Genomic DNA, 19,576 nt, shown 5'->3' on the forward strand with positions numbered 1-19,576 from the left:
ATTCCTGAACAGTGGGTGCAGTGTGAATTATCCTGCCATCAGGAATACCATTGCAATGAAGGGGTGTACCTGGTCTGCAATGATGTTTAGGTAGGTGGCACGTGTCAAATCCACATAAATGGCCAGATCCAGGGTTTCCCAGCAGAACATTGCCCAGAGCATCACCCTCCCTCCAATAGTTCGTTGTCTTCCCATAGTGCATCCTGGTGCCATCTCTTCCCCAGATAAATGGTGCTCATGTACCCAGCCATCCACATGATCAAAAAGTAAATGGGACTCATCAGACCAGACACCCGTCTTCCATTGCTCCAAGGTCCAGTTCCACTGCTCGTATGCCCATTGTAGGCACTTTTGACGGTGGATAGGGGTCATCTGGGCACTCTGACCGGTCTGCAGCTACACAGCCCCATACACAGCAGGGTGTGATGCACTGTGTGTTGTGACTCATTCCTCCTGGAATCATCAATAACATTTTCTGTGACTCAGTCCACGGCGGTGTAACATCGGCTACAGATCCAACTATGGCCGGACTCGATGAAGCAGCAATAACTGGCAATGCTGTCTTCGGGAGGGGGGCGGAGTCGGCTTGTGTTCGTCACATGAATGCGTCTGTGTGTGTGTCGGAAAAAGCAGTGGTTCAGCCTGGAGTCGCCTTGTCACGGCTGGCGTCTCCTTCGAGACTGCCAGCCGGAGCGATGCAGTTGGCGAACGCATGCAGTACGAGGGTGGGAGTTTGAACTAAAACAGGGATCGATTGGCCACTAAATTGGGAGAAAAAAAAGGGGAAAAATCCGAAATAAATTTATAGAACAAATTTTCTGTGACTCGTTCCACAGTAGACTTTCTGTCGGTTCAGACCAGATGGGACGGCCTTCGTTGCCCTCACACATCAGTGAGCCCTTGGGTGCCCAACACTCTGTCGCCAGTTTGTGGTTTGTTCCTCCTCAGACCGCTGTCGGTAGGTTCTCATCACTGCTGACTGGGAGCCCTCCATGAGCCTTGCCTTCTCAGAGATGCTCTTACCCAGCCGTCTGACCATAACAATTTGGTCCTTGCCAAAGCCACTCAGGACTTTGCTCCTGCCCATTTCTCCTGTATCCAACATGTTGACTACGAGAACTGATTGTTCGCTTACCATCTAATCTGCCCAGACCATGACATGTGCCCTTGTTTGGAGATGATCAACGTTATTCAATTTACTTGTGAGTGGTCATAATGTTTTGGCTCATCAGTGTAGCATGGTTACTTAGCCATGTGTTTCGCTTCATAGCAAAATGTGTGTGTGTGTGTGTGTGTGTGTGTGTGTGTGTGTGTGTGTGTGTGTTTCTATCCATCTGCATGTGTGGTTGCAGGTGTATATGAGAGGGGTTATGCAGTATTTTATTGGCACATGCCCAAAATGAGTTTGTCCAGACACACTGAAGTGAGGAAAGAAATCGCTATTTTATTCACTTTCACCTTCCTTCTCCTCCACATCATCGAAATACTTGACTGCTGAGCTTTGTAATGTGCTTTATTGGAATCAAAGCCAATTAATTAACCAGTAGCCCTTCAGTGAACACCATCATCCTTCCCATGCAAAATATCGCCTTCTTATCCTCATTCTTATAATTTGTCTTGTTTGGCCTCCCTGTCTAACAATGCTAAGCTCCCACTGGCTTTAAGCCAGCTCCCAAGCATTCAGCTGGTGTTTTAACCAGCCAAGGGCACAAGTGTGTTTGTGGGTGGCACTGCTCATTTCCCTAACCACTCTCTCCAGGTTGCCCTCTGGCCATGAATCACAGTGTCCTCTTCTAAGGCAGCTGGGCTTTGGTCCAGCAAACCCCTCTATTGGTTCACAGAGCTGTCAGTCATGCTCCCAGCCCAAGTTGTGATGGCTTATTCAGCAGGGTGATTATGAGGGCGTGCTGAGTGATAGGACAGTGACAATTTGTCAAGATTATTGTTTATTAGCTCAGCAGATGTCCTCGTCCAGGAGGTGCACACACACACACACACACACACACACACACACACACACACACACACACACACACACACACACACACACACACACACACACACACACACATAATGAATCAATGAATCAAGCTTTGCAGGCAGGGCCTGTCAAACTGTGTGTTTGTGTGATGTGAGGGGAGGGTCTAAGTATAAAATAAGGTGGATTTTGCCCTTAAACACCCTCAAAAACCTATCCAAAAGTGCTTTACAAAAGAACACCTTAAAATTCAAATCCTTGGGTCAGTATAACAGCCAAGTGTTCACTTCAGTGCCAAAGTCATTTTTACTTTCAATTTAAATAAAGAACATAAAAAATACATGTTACCTCATCTCAAGGTTCACTGAAAGGTTTCTGCTGAGAATGAAGAGTAGTTAAGTTGGGGCTTTTAGGGAACAAAGGCAGAGAATTAATTATATTCAAAACTCAATACTGTGACCCATACTTCAGCTTGCTATTATTTCCCCATAGTTATGATGAGCTGCCTAAATGAGCGGCCGTCTGACTCTCTGGAAGCCGAACTGCGTAATTTCAACCTGGTGATCAAGTTTCCACAGTAACGCTGACTGGACTCGTTCAGTTACTATGGCACTTGCAGAGCCTGTGTGGTTACCAAGCTTGGTCCTGGTGGTAGTGTAACAACACACCGTCCATATGAGCAGACAGAGGTGGCATTCAGCCGCTGTGTACTGTGGCCCGTTGACTGACTTGTGCACGGGATAAAGGACGCAGAGCAGGTTTCCCTGCCATAGTATGAAATGGTATGTACTGGGGCGGCACAATATATCGAACATTTACCTTCATCGCGATATCAACACGCACGATATACGTATCGCAGAAGACTGCTTGAACTGCGATAAATGGTATATGCACGTGCCATGCATCCACACTCTGCATACTACGAGGAGTTTGTGTTGACTTTGGTGCTCCCTTCTGGAAAAAGGCGGTAGTGTCACTGGGCTGATTCCGCCTCAGTTAACAACAAACGCTGTATAAAATACAATGTACAAAATACAATTCTAACATTAGTTACTCACTCTGAAAAACTGGTAAGACATCAGTTTTAAATTGAGACTGTTACATAATCATTTATAATATAAACTCCTAGTAGCTGCTTTAAATAGGCCTAAATGTTCTGTTAAAGTGATGAAGAAACTGTATTGCCATGCAACGAAGTTGGTGGTATTTGTTCATTGTCAATATAGTGGCTGTAGCCAGGTGCTTTTTTTTTTCCTCAATAAAACCAAGTTGCTGGAATGGAAATAATGCATTTCATTTTTTTATTCAGTGTGCATAGGCTGTTCTTGTCTGGGGTCTGTGTTAACAGCAAACCTAAAGCAGAAAGACATTAAAACTATACTTCAATATTGGTTTATGGCAAGTCATATCGTCATCGCAATATTCAACAACATTATTGCATATTGCATGTTTTCCTAATATCGTGCAGCCCTAGTCTGTACACACACTAACTCACATGTAAGCAAACACCTGCGGGTAGACACACAAACACAGTTGGGACATTTATATGCAAACAAAAAATCGGATTGTGATCAGTTTATGCCAATTTTGATTATTTTAATTATTGCGTATACGTGGATATCAGTAATGTGATTAATTTAATAGCCGAGTCTATACGTTTCTTTGCATAATCGCTGCATGCTCCATGGAAAGGATGTATTAAATGCTCACCCTGTCTTTCCACCTTTCAGGCTGTGCTATTGATTTCCCCAGTTTAATTTATATGCAGATTTATTTTACATGTTTCCAGTAAAACACGTTCCTGATGGGTGTCGGACTCCGCCAAGGTTGTCCCTTGTCTCCCATTCTGTTTGTGATATTCATGGACAGGATCTCAAGGCGCAGCCAAGGTGAGGAGTGTGTCCGTTTTGGGAACCTCAGAATTGCACCTCTGCTCTTCGCAGATGATGTGTTTTGTTGGCTTCATCAGAACACGACCTCCAGTGTGCACTGGGGCTGTCTGACTGCAGCTGAGTGTGAAATGGCTGGGATGTGAATCGGCACCTCCAAGTCTGAGGCCATGGCTCTCTACCAGAACATTTTGGATTGCTCCCTCCGGGTTGGGGATGAGTTGTTGCCTCAAGTGAAGGAGATCAAGTATCTTGGGATCTTGTTCACGAGTGAGGGTAGGATGGAATGAGCGATTAACAGGCGGATTGGTGCAGCATTAGCTGCAATGTGGACGTTGTAACAGACCGTTGTGCTGAAGAGGGAGCTGAGCCGGAAGGCAGAGCTCTCAATTTACCAGTCAGTCTTCATTCCAACCCTCACCTATGGTCATGAGCTTTGGGTAGTGACCGAATGGGTGAGATCACAGATACAGGCGGCTGAAATGAGATTCCTCTGTAGTGTCTGGGATCAGCCTTAGAGATACGGTGAGGAGCTCAGATGATCGGAGGGAGCTCGGAGTAGGGCCACAGCTCCTTTGCGTCAAAAGGAGCCAGTTGAGGTGGTTCGGGCATCTGATTAGGATGCCTCCTGGGCGCCTTCCTTTGGAGGTTTTCCGGGCATGTCCAACTGGGAGGAGACCCCGGGGTAGACCCAGAACTCGCTGGAGGGACTACATGTCCAATCTGGCCTGGGAATGCCTTGGAATCCCCTAGGAGGAGCTGGATAGCGTTGCTGGGGAAAGGGATGTCTGGACTGCCCTACTTCAATGCGACTCGACCCCGGAAAAGCGGCTGATGATGAGATGAGATTTATTTTAGCATACGATGTAACAACTGAAAGTAGACAACATCATCATCAGGTTATATTTATGTAGCAGGGTGCTGAAGAAGTGCGAAGACTTCTTTGGCACCCTGGCCGTCATGTTTGCCATCATCCGGGATCTACAACTTACCCCCTAACACATCCATCCATCCATCCATTATCCGAACCGCTTATCCTGCTCTCAGGGTCACAGGGATGCTGCCTATTCCAGCAGTCATTGGGTGGCAGGCGGGGAGACACCCTGGACAGGCCACCAGGCTATCACACACACACACACATTCACACCTAGGGACAATTTAGTACGGCCGATTCACCTGACCTACATGTGTTTGGACTGTGGGAGGAAACCGGAGCACCCGGAGGAAACCCACGCAGACACGGGGAGAACATGCAAACTCCACACAGGACAACCCGGGACGACCCCCAAGGTTGGACTACCCCGGGGCTCAAACCCAGGACCTTCTTGTTGTGAGGTGACCGCGCTAACCACTGCGCCACCATGACACACAATTTCAAAAACCGAAAGAAATTGGAGAAAGACGCCCACATGTATCAAAAGATTGAAAAAATTGGCAAAAATCCAGGGGTCTTAATGAAGATGTCGATTAAGTCTCTACCATAGACATTAGATAGAAGGGTTTCACATGAGCATTTCAATAGTCGCAGTATTATCATAATCGGGGTAAGATCACTGTATTAGTATGCATGGTGCATGTAAACACACCTGCCATCACACTCACAGAGCAGTGAGTGTGTTTCCCCCCCCTTTCCACCCCCCTATTGTATCCGGCCAATTACCCCACTTTTCCGAGCCGTCCCGGTTGCTGTTCCACCCCCTCTGCCAATCCAGGGAGGGCTGTAGACCACCACATGCTTCCTCCAATACATGTGGAGTCGCCAACTGCTTCTTTTCACCCAACAGTGAGGAGTTTTGCCAGGGGGATGTAGCACGTGGGAGGATCACGCTATTCCCTCCAGTTCCCCCTCCCCCCCGAACAGGCGCCCCGACCGGCTGGAGGAGGCGCTAGTGCAGCGACCAGGACACATACCCACATCCAGCTCCCCACCGACAGACACAGCCAATGTATCTGTAGGGACGCCTGACCAAGCCGGATGTAACACGGGGATTTGATCCATAATCTATTCCGTGTTGGTAGGCAACGGAATAGACCGCTACGTTACCCAGACGCCCCAGCAGTGAGTGTGTTTGAAAGGCTCATACAAGGCTGGAGGCCTGTAGTCACGGCCCCATGTGGCCGGCACATGTTTATTTATCAGAGCAAAGAAGGAACACATCCAACTACAGCATGGATATTTGATCTGAGACTACATCCCCTTCTCGACTCCTCCAACTGGCCAAGGGGTCTGACTCTGGAGTCATCACACATAGTGGAAAAAAATCCTGCATGCATACGGTGTAGACATTCAGTTACAACCTCCCTCTTTATAAGATACTGTCAAGTGCACCTTAGTTTTGCTGGTCATGCTGGCAAGCATAGGGACTCATAAGTGGCCTCGAGGAATGTAGTATAGTCCTCTTCAGGCATGTCATGAGGCAAATCATAGGCCCTTGAAGGCAAACAATGTTTGGTTGATATCATATTGAACGAGAGACCATTTGTGAATATAGGTTAATCAGAAACATGGAACATGAGCTCAAACAAAAAAAGGCAAACATAGGAAAAGGGGCCTGTGCAATCTAAAGAAGTCTCATGCACTGCCAAAAGTGGACATTTTCTCTGCTGTCTGCCTAATGAAGGCTTTTATCAGGGTGGGAACATCGATGACATGCAAAATGTCACTGTGAGCATTCATTTATTGCAAGGTGAATAAGTCTGTCCTGTGTCATGGTGCTGCACAGCCAGGTCCTCAGTCTTTACAGGGACGAGAAAGAGCACTCCAAAGCAACACGCACATCCTTATGAACCTTTCCACCTCCGGCAGCATGCTTCAGACCACTAGTTAAATTTGGCTCTGCTAACTAGCGCTAACCACACTGGCCTGACTAGTATTAAGCGTATGATTAAGAGACATACAGGCTGCATAGACATGTCAGAGATGACATGTCTATGCGGCCAGTATGTCAGGAGAGACGGCGCAAGATCATTTACACCACTAAGCTGTGACAAATGTCAAATTTCATCATCAGTGCCTTATTAAAATAGAACAAAAACCTCACTGCAGTTGGGGCTAATTCCTACATGCCTGAGAGTCCTTGGTGAGGATGACAGCTCCAACTCACACCTAGCCTGGTTCAGTGTCCTTCTGTCTGCCCTGCACTGGTAGAATGAGACCTCAGATGGATTTTATCTATCTATCTATCTATCTATCTATCTATCTATCTATCTATCTATCTATCTATCTATCTATCTATCTATCTATCTATCTATCTATCTATCTATCTATCTATCTATCTATCTATCTATCTATCTATCTATCTATCTATCTATCTATCTATCTATATCTGTCTGTCTGTCTGTCTGTCCATCCGTTCGTCCATCTCTGTCTGTGTGTCTGTCTGTCTGCCTGTCCATCCTGAGGTGTACTGTAAAATACCCCCCCACACACACACACAGGGAGGGGTTGTGGGCCCTTTTGCAATGGAGGTGCGGTTATAGTGACAGCAGAAAAAATAATGAAAAAATAAATATTACACACACACACACACACACACACACACAAACACACAAGTAGGGTGGGTAGTGAAATTTGGTTGCACGCACTGTTCCATATTGCAGCTATGATGGGAGGAGAGGGGGAGGCTCTGGTAAGGGGTTGAAAGACACGAAGAAAACTGCAGTTATGTGACTTACAATAAAATAATAAACTTCAACTTCAGGATAAATGAAGAAAATGCTGCATAAAATGCTGCACATAACAATTACGTGACTTACAGTAGCATGATCAATATGCCACGTATATTTGCAAGTTTGGTAAGACGGCTAAGTTCAACTTGGAACAAAGCCCATCACACAAACCATGTAGTGCTAACCAACATACAGCGCTGTAATGACAAGCCAAAAACAATCGATGCCATGGCAATGGGCACAAACAAACTGTAGCCTCTAAACCTAGCCCGAGACAGATATTTTGCCAGCCAGCACAGAATGAACACACAATTCTAATGGACCATCCATTCGTAAACGAGCACAGAAAACAGACACACAAATACGCCTAAGGCTAGGCTAACCGCTTACCCTGAGTACATGTGATTCCATGATTAATAAATATCCCTGATGGAATCAAATGTATTCTTCCTTGTCTTTAACAATGACCAAGACGTCCTATCCTCCTTGCATTCCCCTGTGCGAGTTCCTTGACAATGTTTGTTAAATCCCTCTGGCGAGCGCGCCGGCCTTCAACGCTGAGTCGCTAGTCTGGAGAGTCTGTCCTCAGACATAGTGCTTCTCAAGATAGTTTTTGATGATTTTCAGTTTTTCAAAAGCTCTCTCAGCACTTGCAACGGTGACAGGAATGGTTTAAAAAAAAAAAAAGCTTGAGAGTAGTAGCCACGTTTGTGACACTAGTTAGACTAGATGCATGTCTCAGGAACAGGAGCTTGGTCAGATCTTTAATTGAACCCATTTCTATTTTTTATTTCTGATCTCAGAGCATTCTGAAATGAAAGTAGCTGTGATGGAAAATCTGACGAAAGGTCATCCTTGTAGAGTAGGGCTAGTGTCTCGGTAGATGCGTGCAACATATCATCGTTTGCCTGTATGAATTCACTGGGATGTAAACAACAAAATCTCTTGGCAATTGCATCCATCCTTCTGAATCGATGTTTGAGTTGGGAAACAACGGTATCAACGCACACATTAAAGATGCCTACTTTGAAACATTCCTCTGAGCTTGTGAGGTGCTGATCCTCACAGAGCTCATCAAAATGTCGCTTTGTGCGTCGTGTGTTTCTGAGTGAAACGACAGTTAATACCCCAAGAGGATGCAAGTCTCTGTGCTACGCTTTTGGTGTCTTCAAACTCATCCCTTAGCTGTGATAGGGTGTTGCATGCAGTACCCAGTAGGTCTGCTGCATGGAAGAGGTCCATATCCTTCTGCAATAACCTGGAGACAATATTTCCCAACAGCAAAATATTTTCCGGTATCACTGCCATCATTGTACATTCAAAAGTTTCAACTGACTTATAATACGTCCAGTGCTCTCTGCTCATTTGTCTGGGTTTTTTTTGTTGTTGTTTTGATTGAAGACTGATTCTGGTCAGTGTAAAACACCAGCATAGCAAGTGTGTGATTGAATCATGCCTTGACGTCCATCGCGTTGGACAAAGTCTTTTCAGTGTTGGTTTAGAATTAAGATGGTTTGCCAACATGTCATATTTTTTTGATGCTCTGGCCAAAAAAAAAAAACAAAGTTTCTGCACAACGTCATAATGTGGCAGGATGAGAAAAAACACAGGAGATGAAGGCGAGTTTGATGTTTATTCCTCAACTCCAAAAACCAAAACTACAGCAGGAACAACCCTGCACCAGCAAGCCCGGGAACGTAAACCACGCCCCCAGCTCACAGTCCTGCTGGGTGAGAGGCACAGCCCCTAGCGTCCGCCACACAGCCCCCCCCCCCCCCCCCGAAAACCCAGAAGGGACTCCTGGAAAGAAAATTAGTGTCTCACTGGAGGCTTAAGCAGCCTGCCATAACGGCTGCGCCGTCCCTCAGCCGAAACAGTAGGTGAAACACAGTCCAAAGCCGGCTGAGAAGCATAACGCTGAACCCGTGAAGACACTGCCGGGGTCCTGGAAGGAGGACGACCCCGACGGGGAACCTGGGCCGGAAACACAACTTCACCTGCCACCCTGTGTGCCGGTTTAAGCCTATCAAGTGTGACACGCTCCCTACGCCCACCCATATCCAGCACAAAACCCTTAAGACCTGTCTCAAGAACCCGAAATGGGCCATTGTATGGGGGTTGGAGGGGCGAGCAGTGAGCATCATGCCGTAGAAAAACAAAACAAGCCGACATGAGCTCCGCAGGCACGAACGACCGCAGAAAACAGTGGTGAACGGGGCCTGGAACACGAGTGCTGTCGGACAAAAAAGGATAAACGGCCGGACGGGGTCGAGGAGTGGAACTCCCAGGCAAAAATTCCCCAGGGACGCGGAGCGGGTGACCGAGCACCAGCTAAGCGGGCGAAGCGTCGAGGGCCTCCTTAGGAGCCGAACGCAACCCGAGCATAACCCAAGGTAAACGATCCACCCAGTTACCATCCGAGAGCGCAGCGCTGCCTTGAGCAACCGGTGAAAACGTTCACACAAGCCGTTAGCCTGAGGGTGGTACGCGGTAGTGCGGTGTACCTGCACACCCAAGGATCGCGCAAGTGCCGACCAGAGCTCTGACACGAACTGGGGGCCCCTGTCTGAGGTGATATCTGATGGAGTGCCGAAACGGGTGACCCAGGAGGAAAGAAAAGCACGTGCAACATCCGAGGATGTTGTGGAGCACAGAGGGACAGCCTCTGGCCACTTGGTGGTCCGATTTACCATTGTGAGCAGGTGCGTAAAACCCTGTGAAGAAGGTAGAGGGCCCACCAGGTCCACATGCACGTGGTCGAAACGTCTGGCTGGGATCGGAAACGGTTCGAGGGGCGACTTAGTGTGCTGGTGGACCTTAGCACGCTGGCACGATACACATGCAGCTGCCCACCCCTTGACGTCCTTGCGGAGGCCAGGCCAGACAAACTTGGAACCGACCAACTTCACCGACGCCCGAACTCCAGGGTGCGAGAGGGAGTGAATCGAATCAAAAACTCGACGGCGCCAGGCCACTGGAACAACGGGGCGGGGACAGCCGGTGGAGACATTGCAGAGGAGGGCAGGACTGCCTTCCTGCATCACAGCGTCCTCTAGCTTGAGGCCGGTACACGTTGACCTAAGGGCAAGGACGTCCGGGTCGCTGGGCTGGTCGACAGCCATAGCGGAGAAATCCACACCGAGGTGCACAGGACATACAAGCACACGCGACAGGCAATCAGCAACAGGGTTGGACTTCCCGGCCACATGCTGAATGTCCGTTGTGAACTCGGAGATTGCCGCTAGGTGGCACTGCTGACGAGCAGACCACGGCTCAGTCACCTTGGACATGGTGAAAGTCAGCGGTTTATGATCCACATAAGCCGTGAATGGGCGACCCTCCAGCAGGAAGCGGAAATGCCGGGTTGCAAGGTGCAGTGCCAGCAACTCCCGGTCAAAAACGCTGTACTTGCGCTCGCTATCTCGCAGTTTGCGGCTAAAAAATGCGAGTGGCTGCCACGCATTCGCCACACGCTGTTCAACCACAGCCCCCACGGCTATTTCAGACGCACCGGTTGTTAAAGCTATGGACGCCGTGGGTGTGGGATGGGCGAGGAGGGCAGCGTTAGCCAGGGCGCACTTAGCTCCGTCAAAGGCCTGGACCCGTTCGGGAGTCCAGTCGACAGGGTCGTTAGCCTTCTTAAGCCGCAGGGCTTCGTAAAGTGGCTGAAGGAGGTGGGCATCGCGAGGGAGGAAACGGTTATAGAAATTCACCATTCCCAAGAATTCCTGCAATGCCTTAACAGAGACCGGGCGGGGAAATTCTGCCACCGCTTGCACCTTAGAAGGCAACAGGACCGTGCCTTGCGGCGAAATGCGGTGACCCAAGAAGTCAATCACCGGCAGTCCAAACTGACACTTGGCCGGGTTGACTATCAGGCCGTGTTCATCCAGACGACGGAAAACCTGTTTCAGGTGCGCCAGGTGCTCTTCAGCTGACGGACTGGCCACTAATATGTCGTCGAGATAAACGAACACGAAAGCAAGGTCACGCAACACCGAGTCCATCAGCCTCTGAAAGGTTTGCGCTGCCCCCTTCAAGCCAAAAGGCATGCGCATGAACTCAAAAAGCCCCAAATGGGGTGATCACTGCTGTCTTGGGCACGTCCTCTGCGCGCACGGGAACCTGATGATAGCCGCGCACCAGGTCCACCTTAGAGAAAATAGTGGTACCTGCCAGGCGTATGGAAAAGTCCTGTATGTGTGGGATGGGATAGCGGTCATTGGCGGTGATGTTGTTCAGGCGGCGAAAGTCGCCGCAAGGCCGCCACAACCCATCCGCCTTGGGCACCATGTGAAGCGGCGAGGCCCACGGGCTGTTGGAACGCCTCACTATACCCAGACGCTCCATGATGGCGAACTCCTCCTTAGCTGTAGCCAATTTTACCGCGTTGAGGCGCCGCGCGCGCGCAAATACTGGCGGCCCCACAGTGGGAATGAAATGTTCCACCCCGTGTTTAGTAACCTTGGTGGAAAAGGCAGGCTTAGTCACCGATGGAAAATCCGCCAGCAAACGCTGAAAAATATCCCCTAATGCTAAAAAGTTAGCGTGTGTTAACGGCCCGGCTCCCCCTGTCAATTAAACGGCGGTTTGCAACATCAACCAGCAGACCATTAGCACACAGAAAATCCGCACCGATAATAGGAACAGTAATGGCGGCGACTACAAAGTCCCACTAAAAATGGCGCCCATGGAAGCAAACAGTCACCAACCTTGTGCCAAACGTCGCAATGGACGAACCGTTAGCTGCACTTAACTGTGGGCTGCCGCCTTCGGCCGACCTGTCTGTCTTAGCAGGAGGGAGTAGGCTCTTTTGCGAGCCTGAGTCCACCAGAAACCGTCTTCCTGACATCGTGTCCTTAATGAAGAGCAGCTCACTACATCCGCCAGCGCCCACAGCTGCTACTGAGCGCTGGCCCTGGAGTTTCCCGCCGCCTCAAACGTGCACGGAGAGATGCAGCGCCTCGCTTTGCCGCCGAACTGCTGGTGGAAGAAACAGAGGCCTCTCCCGCGCCGTCTCCGGGCAGTCACTCCAGCCACCACTGCCGGGTCCGCGTCCTCCGGACGCCGGCTGCAGAGGCTCCGATGCCACACTCTGCACAGAGAACCGTCTGGTAGCCAGCAGGACCCGATCGGCCTCCTCAGCCAAACCTTGGCAGTCACCAGCGGCCAGACACGGGGAGTTAGCCAAAGCTGCGCGCACAGGAGACGGAAGCTGGTGCAGGAAAACGTGCGGGAAAAGGAATCCACCTTCGTCCGAGCCTAGCAGCGACAGCATATTGTCCATGAGATCCACAGCCGTCCCGTCGCCCAAACCGGATAGGGAAAGGATTCTATCTGCCCTCTCTGCGGCAGATAGGCTGTACCTCCGGAGCAGAAGATGTTTGAGGGCGACGTATTTATCGTGTTGCGGAGGGGCGCGCAACAGCTGCATGTCACGGCGTGTGGACTGCTGGTCCAGCGCAGCGATGACCAAATAGTATGTGGAGTCGTCCGCGGAGATTCCACACAGGTGGAACAGCGCCTCGACAGGCTGGAACCACGAAGTCGGGTCGCTCTGCCAGAACTCTGGGAGCTTCACAGCCGCGGCGAGAAAGACCGGCTGTGAGAGTTGGGGCGGCGTGGCCGAAGTGGATTCACACTCCTCTTCTGCTCCAAACATGTTCAATTCGGGGTCACCAATGTGGCAGGATGAGGAAAAACACAGCCGACGAAGGCGAGTTTGATGTTTATTCCTCAACTCCAAAAACCAAAACTACAGCAGGAACAACCCTGCACCAGCAAGCCCGGGAACGTAAACCACGCCCCCAGCTCACAGTCCTGCTGGGTGAGAGGCATAGCCCCTAGTGTCCGCCACAATAGTACTCTTTGATTTCTGCAATCAGTTGGCAAGCATCATTCAACACTAAATTCAAATTATGTGTGGCACAATGCAGCATTTGGTTCTTTATTGAGGATGCATTTCTGCACACCAGAATAAATGCTGCTCAAAGCACTGGCTCCATCATATCCTTGCCCTCTGCACTTTTTAAGTGACAGTCCCTTACTCTCGATCAGCTCAGGATTTTTGCTTCAAGCCCTTCTGCAGATGGATCAGAGATACCCTGAAATCCTAGAAAACTGTCATTAATGGGCAGCGCAGTGGTTAGTGCAGTCACGTCACAGCAAGAAGGTCCTGAGTTTGAGCCCCGGGGTAGTCCAATCTTGGGGGTCGTCTCAGATCGTCCTCTGTGTGGAGTTTGCATGTTCACCCCATGTCTGCGTGGGTTTCCTCCTGGTGCTCTGGTTTCTTCCCACAGTCCAGACATTTAGATCAGGTGAATCGGCCGTACTAAATTGCCCCTAGGTGTGAATGTGTGTGTGTGTGTGTGTGTGTGATGGCCTGGTGGCCTGTCCAGGTGTCTCCCACCTGCCGCCCAATAACTGCTTGGATAGGCTCCAACATCCCCGCGAACCTGAGCGCAGGATAAGCGGTTTGGATAATGGATGGATTGTAGAGCCGAAGGAACGGAGAAGACCGTAGGTTCACACTTTAGCCGTGTAGGCAACTTTCTTTAATCCACGGTAAATCAGAGAGCAACCAAACCACAGCTCGACTGAGCGGAGGTGGCAAGAATAATCAGAAAACTGGCTGGACAACCATAACTTAACCCTGCGTTAACCTGCCAGGGCAACCATGACTTAACCCTTAGTTCCTGGGTTGAATTCTGTCCCCAATACGTGTCCACCACATGAGCCCCCCCAGAATTCGCCCTAGTAATCGAAGTCAGGCAGGCGCGGGGGGACAACAGGCCGTCCGCGGCGGCTCCGGATAACAGGGGCCGGAGTGTCTCTGGGAGGCATTGACGCGGGCCTGTGAAGGTCGGCCTGAGGAGCAGAAGAGGCAGCTCGGGCCTCCACGGGGGGAGGAGGCGGAGCCGGGGGACGACCGCGACGAGGAGGTTGGGCTAACTCCAACGGCTGCGTCAAGTCCAGGTGTGCGGGTTTAACTCGGTCCACTGAAACATGCTCGGCCGTGCCCCCAAAATCCACCACCAGGTGCTTAGTTCCCCGTTCCAGGACGCGGAAGGGGCCGTCATAAGGGGGTTGCAGAGGGGGGCGGTGTGCGTCGTGACGGATGAACACGTAGTCCGCTGACTGCAGACCTGGGGGCACCTGGGACACCGGCGCGCCGTGTTGGGCGGTAGGGACGGGTGTGAAAGCTCTGACCCCGTCCAGCAAGGAGGCTCGTTGGTCCACAGCTGACCAGGGACGCGTTGCATTGGGCATGAAATCGCCTGGGACTCGCAGCGGCGTGCCGTACACCAGCTCCGCAGAGGAGGCTTGTAGGTCTTCCTTCGGGGCGGTCCGCAGGCCCAGCATGACCCATGGGAGCTTGTCGACCCAGTTGCAGTCCTTGAGAGTAGCCCGAAGCGCAGCCTTCATGGACCGGTGGAAGCGCTCACATAGGCCGTTCGCCTGAGGGTGGTAGGCGGTAGTGCGATGAAGCTTGACGCCCAGAGCCTCACCCACAGCACTCCATAGCTCTGAGGTAAACTGTGGCCCACGGTCAGATGAAAGGTCGGAAGGCGTACCGAAACGTGAGACCCACGACCCAATAAAAGCCCGGGCCACATCAGCAGACGTCGTGGATGCCAGGGGAACAGCTTCAGGCCAGCGCGTAGTCCTGTCCACCACAGTGAAGAGGTAGGTGAACCCATGGGAGGGGGGTAGGGGACCAACCAGGTCGACGTGGACATGGTCAAATCGTCTCTCCGGCACTGCGAAGCGTTCCAGGGGCGCCTTAATGTGGCGGTGTATCTTAGCCCGCTGACAGGCAACACACGAGTCGGCCCACGCTTTCACGTCTCTCTTAAGTCCCTCCCACACAAACTTAGCAGAAGTCAGGCGCACGGATGGCTTACCGCCTGGATGAGAGAGGCCGTGCACAGCTTCAAATACGGGGCGTCTCCAGCTGTGCGGGACGATGGGCCTGGGCTGTCCTGTGGAGACGTCACACAGGAGGGTGGCACCTGTGTCGCTGAAAGGAACGTCCTGCAGGCGGAGCCCCGTGTCGGAGGCCCGGAGACGGAGGATGCTCGGGTCCGTGGCCTGGTCAGCAGCCATCTGTGCATAGTCCAGGCCTAGGTGGACCGCTCCAATCACTGCCCTAGAGAGGCAGTCAGCTACCTGGTTAGACTTACCAGCGACGTGCTGGATGTCGGTAGTGAATTCCGAAATGTAGGAGAGTTGTCGCTGCTGGCGAGCGGACCATGGCTCGGCCGTCTTGGACATGGCAAACGTGAGGGGCTTGTGGTCCACGTACGCAGTAAACTCGCGGCCCTCTAGCAGGAAACGGAAATGCCGGACAGCGAGCCAGAGACCGAGGAGTTCCCTGTCAAAAGTACTATACTTGCGCTCTCGGGGTGTAAGCTGGCGACTGAAAAAGGCCAAAGGCTGCCAAGCCCCCCCCACCCACTGTTCGTGAACCGCACCAACAGCATAGTCCGATGCATCCGTGGTTATGGAAATAGGCGCTGTAGGTGAAGGATGCGCTAGCAGGGTAGCCTGGGAGAGCGCAGCTTTAGTCTCGGTGAACGCACGGTCCCGCTCTGCTGTCCAGTCGACCGCCTGGTTGGGGGACATGCCTTTCAGCGCCTCGTACAGTGGCCGGATGATAAAGGCGGCTCGGGGAATGAAGCGGTGGTAGAATGTCACCATCCCGATGAACTCCCTGAGCGCACGAGCTGTTTGGGGGCGCGGAAAGGCCGCCACCGCTTCCACCTTTGAGGGCAGGGGGACTGCCCCGTCCCCAGTGATGCGATGCCCGAGGAAATCAATGGCTGTCAGCCCGAACCGGCACTTCGCCGGGTTGACGATCAGCCCATGCTGGCTGAGGCGTGTGAAGAGGGCATGAAGATGGGACAGGTGTTCTTCCTCGGAGGCGCTGGCGATGAGTATGTCGTCCAAATAGACGAAGAGGAAAGGAAGGCCACGGAGCACTGAATCCATCAGCCGCTGAAAGGACTGGGCCGCGTTTTTGAGTCCAAATGGCATTCGTAGGAATTCAAATAGGCCGAATGGGGTAGTCACCGCTGTCTTGGGGATGTCTGAGGGGTGCACGGGAACTTGATGATAACCACGGACCAGGTCGACTTTTGAGAAGACGCATTTGCCAGACAGGTTTGCAGAAAAGTCCTGGATATGCGGGACAGGATAGCGGTCAGGTGTGGTGGCGTCATTTAGTCGGCGGTAGTCCCCGCATGGGCGCCAACCTCCATCAGGCTTAGCGACGATGTGGAGTGGGGACGCCCACGGGCTGTCAGAGCGGCGGATGATCCCCATGCGTTCCAGGTGCTCGAACTCAGACTTGGCAATGGCGAGTTTGGCGGGGTCGAGACGCCTGGCTCTGGCGTAGACCGGGGGCCCCTTCGTAGCAATGTGATGCTCCACCCCATGCTTAGCGGTGGGTGCAGAGAAGGTAGGCTGGGTGAGGTCAGGGAACTCAGCGAGGAGGCGGTTGAACTTGTCTGCCTCTGAGAGAGAGTTGGCTAGACCTGCATAGGCCGCTTCCCTCCGCGTACATGCGAAGGAGGAGAAGGTTAAGGCATCGACCAGACGGCTGTTCTGAATGTCCACTAGCAAACCGTAAGCGCACAAAAAATCAGCTCCGAGGAGGGGAAGCGTTACATTGGCCATGACGAACTCCCACGTGAAACGTTGTCCACCAAAACACAGTTCTACAGACCGCACGCCGTAGGTGTGGATAGGGCTGCCGTCAGCCGTCGCCAACTGGGGGCCCCGCTCCCCGCCCATGATGTCGACGTCAGTAGCAGGGAGCACGCTTCTCTGTGCGCCCGTGTCACAAAGAAATCGCCGACCGGAGATGGTGTCGAGGATGAAGAGTAGCCTGCTCGTATCGCCAACACTCATGGCCACTACTGAGTGTTGGCCCTCTCGTTTCCCGTCGGCCTGTAGTTGCAGGGGGAACGGCACCGTTTAGCTTTCGCACCAAATCGAGCGTGGTACATACAGAGTCCAGAGGGCTTGTAGCGGTCTGATGCTGTGGCGCCACCGTCGGGCCACGCCCGCGATGTCGGCGGGGGGCCAGTGAAGGTAGGAGCCAGCACCCCGGCATGGGAGGAACGTTGTGTAGCGACGAAGAATCGGTCAGCCTCCTTTGCCAGCTCACGGGGATCAGTGATGGTGGAGTTAGCGAGCGCAGTCTGGGCGTGGGGCGGCATGTTGCGCAGAAACAGCTCCATAAACAGGAAACATGGCTTTTCTTGACCCAGTAGGTTTAACATCCTGCTCATTAGCTCCGATGGTTTGCCATCTCCCAAGCCCTGAATTGCGAAGAGGCGACGTGCTCTCTCCGTTGTTGACAGTTCAAAAGTTTCAAGGAGGAGATGTTTAAGTGCGGCGTATTTACCATCGGCCGGTGGGTTGGTTATGAAACCGCTTATCCTGGAAGCCGTAGCGCCCCCCAGCGCTGCCACTATGTAGTAGTACCTGGTCTCGTCTGCTGTTATGTCTCTGAGCGCGAACTGTGCCTCAGCCTGCGCGAACCATGTAGCCGCGGAAGACTCCCAAAACTCCGGCAGTTTAATTGCAACGGCGTTCGTAGCCATAATGTGTGTGGTTTCAGAAAACTTATCCGAAAACCGACGTCGGGGTCACCAGTGTAGAGCCGAAGGAACGGAGAAGACCGTAGGTTCACACTTTAGCCGTGTAGGCAACTTTCTTTAATCCACGGTAAATCAGAGAGCAACCAAACCACAGCTCGACTGAGCGGAGGTGGCAAGAATAATCAGAAAACTGGCTGGACAACCATAACTTAACCCTGCGTTAACCTGCCAGGGCAACCATGACTTAACCCTTAGTTCCTGGGTTGAATTCTGTCCCCAATACGTGTCCACCACAGGATATCATTAATGTCAACTGCGGTAGTGTTACCATTGTCGTCTTTGCGAATTGTGATATATCTGAAAACTCGACTGAGTTGATCGACTTTACTTAAATCCTGAGTAGTTTCCATTATGACTGAATAAAGCTCGGCTTACTTCAGAAACAACCTGGTCGTGCATTGTCTGTGATAACAACGCAATTAATTCATTTTTGAATTGAAGGGCTTAAATAATTCATGTTGCTTCCATTATCCAGTAACTCTTGCAAAATGGGATCATACTGAGCCAGCAATTCAATTGTTGAGCTCACCCACTTTCTCACGATGCTCCCTAAAAGCTGTTACACGAAGCTAATGCCAGAGCGACGTCTGTGATTCTTGTTCACACTTTAGTCCCAAAACTAACTCGACGTTTGTATTCGCTGTCTAGTCCACTATCCACGGTACGGTCGTTTTTCCGTGTCAGATACCACACATGCCGCTTCCGGGGGACCTTGCGATCCAACTTGGATCATTTGCCATAAGTCATTTGAGGAGCACCTGCCGTTCCTATCCCTGGGTTCGTGTCCCTCGGGTTTGCACGAACCCATGTCGGGTATGGTCCTCTTCACCGTGGGATCTGTTAAATCCACTGGGGAATTAGCTCTGTCTCATGGATGTTGTTAATCATTTTCTGGGTGTAATTTTGGTACTTCCTATTGATTGCCATCATCAGGTTCAGCCTCCTTGTCTACCCGTTGATCAGGAGGGGTGCAGCTAGCGGCGTTAGCCACCATGTTGCTAGCAACAGCTGCGCCTACCTTTCTCCCAGCGCTATCTGGATCGACATCGGCTTCCCCCCACATTTGAAATCATTTTCACAGCCATAAATATTGAAGATGTTTTCGGTAGTTTTGCTTATTATTTTTCTCCTCATTTTTGCCGTTTTTGCACATCACTGAGGTATTTTCGCTTGCTCATTTTGAACTGCTGCGGCAGAATCGCCTTTTCGTGGAATCTCGGCCAACTTTCACGTGACGTCTGGACAAGGTTAAAGTTCAAAATTACGGAGGCGACTGTGATTGGATAACGCACGCTACCGTATTTTTAAAAATGTATTCATTTTAAACCGATTTTACGGTTAATGGCACAATAAGGGTCCGCTTCCTGACTTTT

At 51.3% G+C, this 19,576-nt stretch overlaps 1 protein-coding gene across 1 annotated transcript in view; it reads left to right on the forward strand.

The window, feature by feature from the left end:
• Positions 1-19,576, forward strand: part of cdh23 (cadherin-related 23) — a 330,925-nt gene that overhangs the window by 21,363 nt on the left and 289,986 nt on the right. The window lies entirely within an intron of this gene.

This window comes from Lampris incognitus, chromosome 13 (assembly GCF_029633865.1).
Source record: "Lampris incognitus isolate fLamInc1 chromosome 13, fLamInc1.hap2, whole genome shotgun sequence".
Classification (NCBI taxonomy): Eukaryota; Metazoa; Chordata; class Actinopteri; order Lampriformes; family Lampridae; genus Lampris; species Lampris incognitus.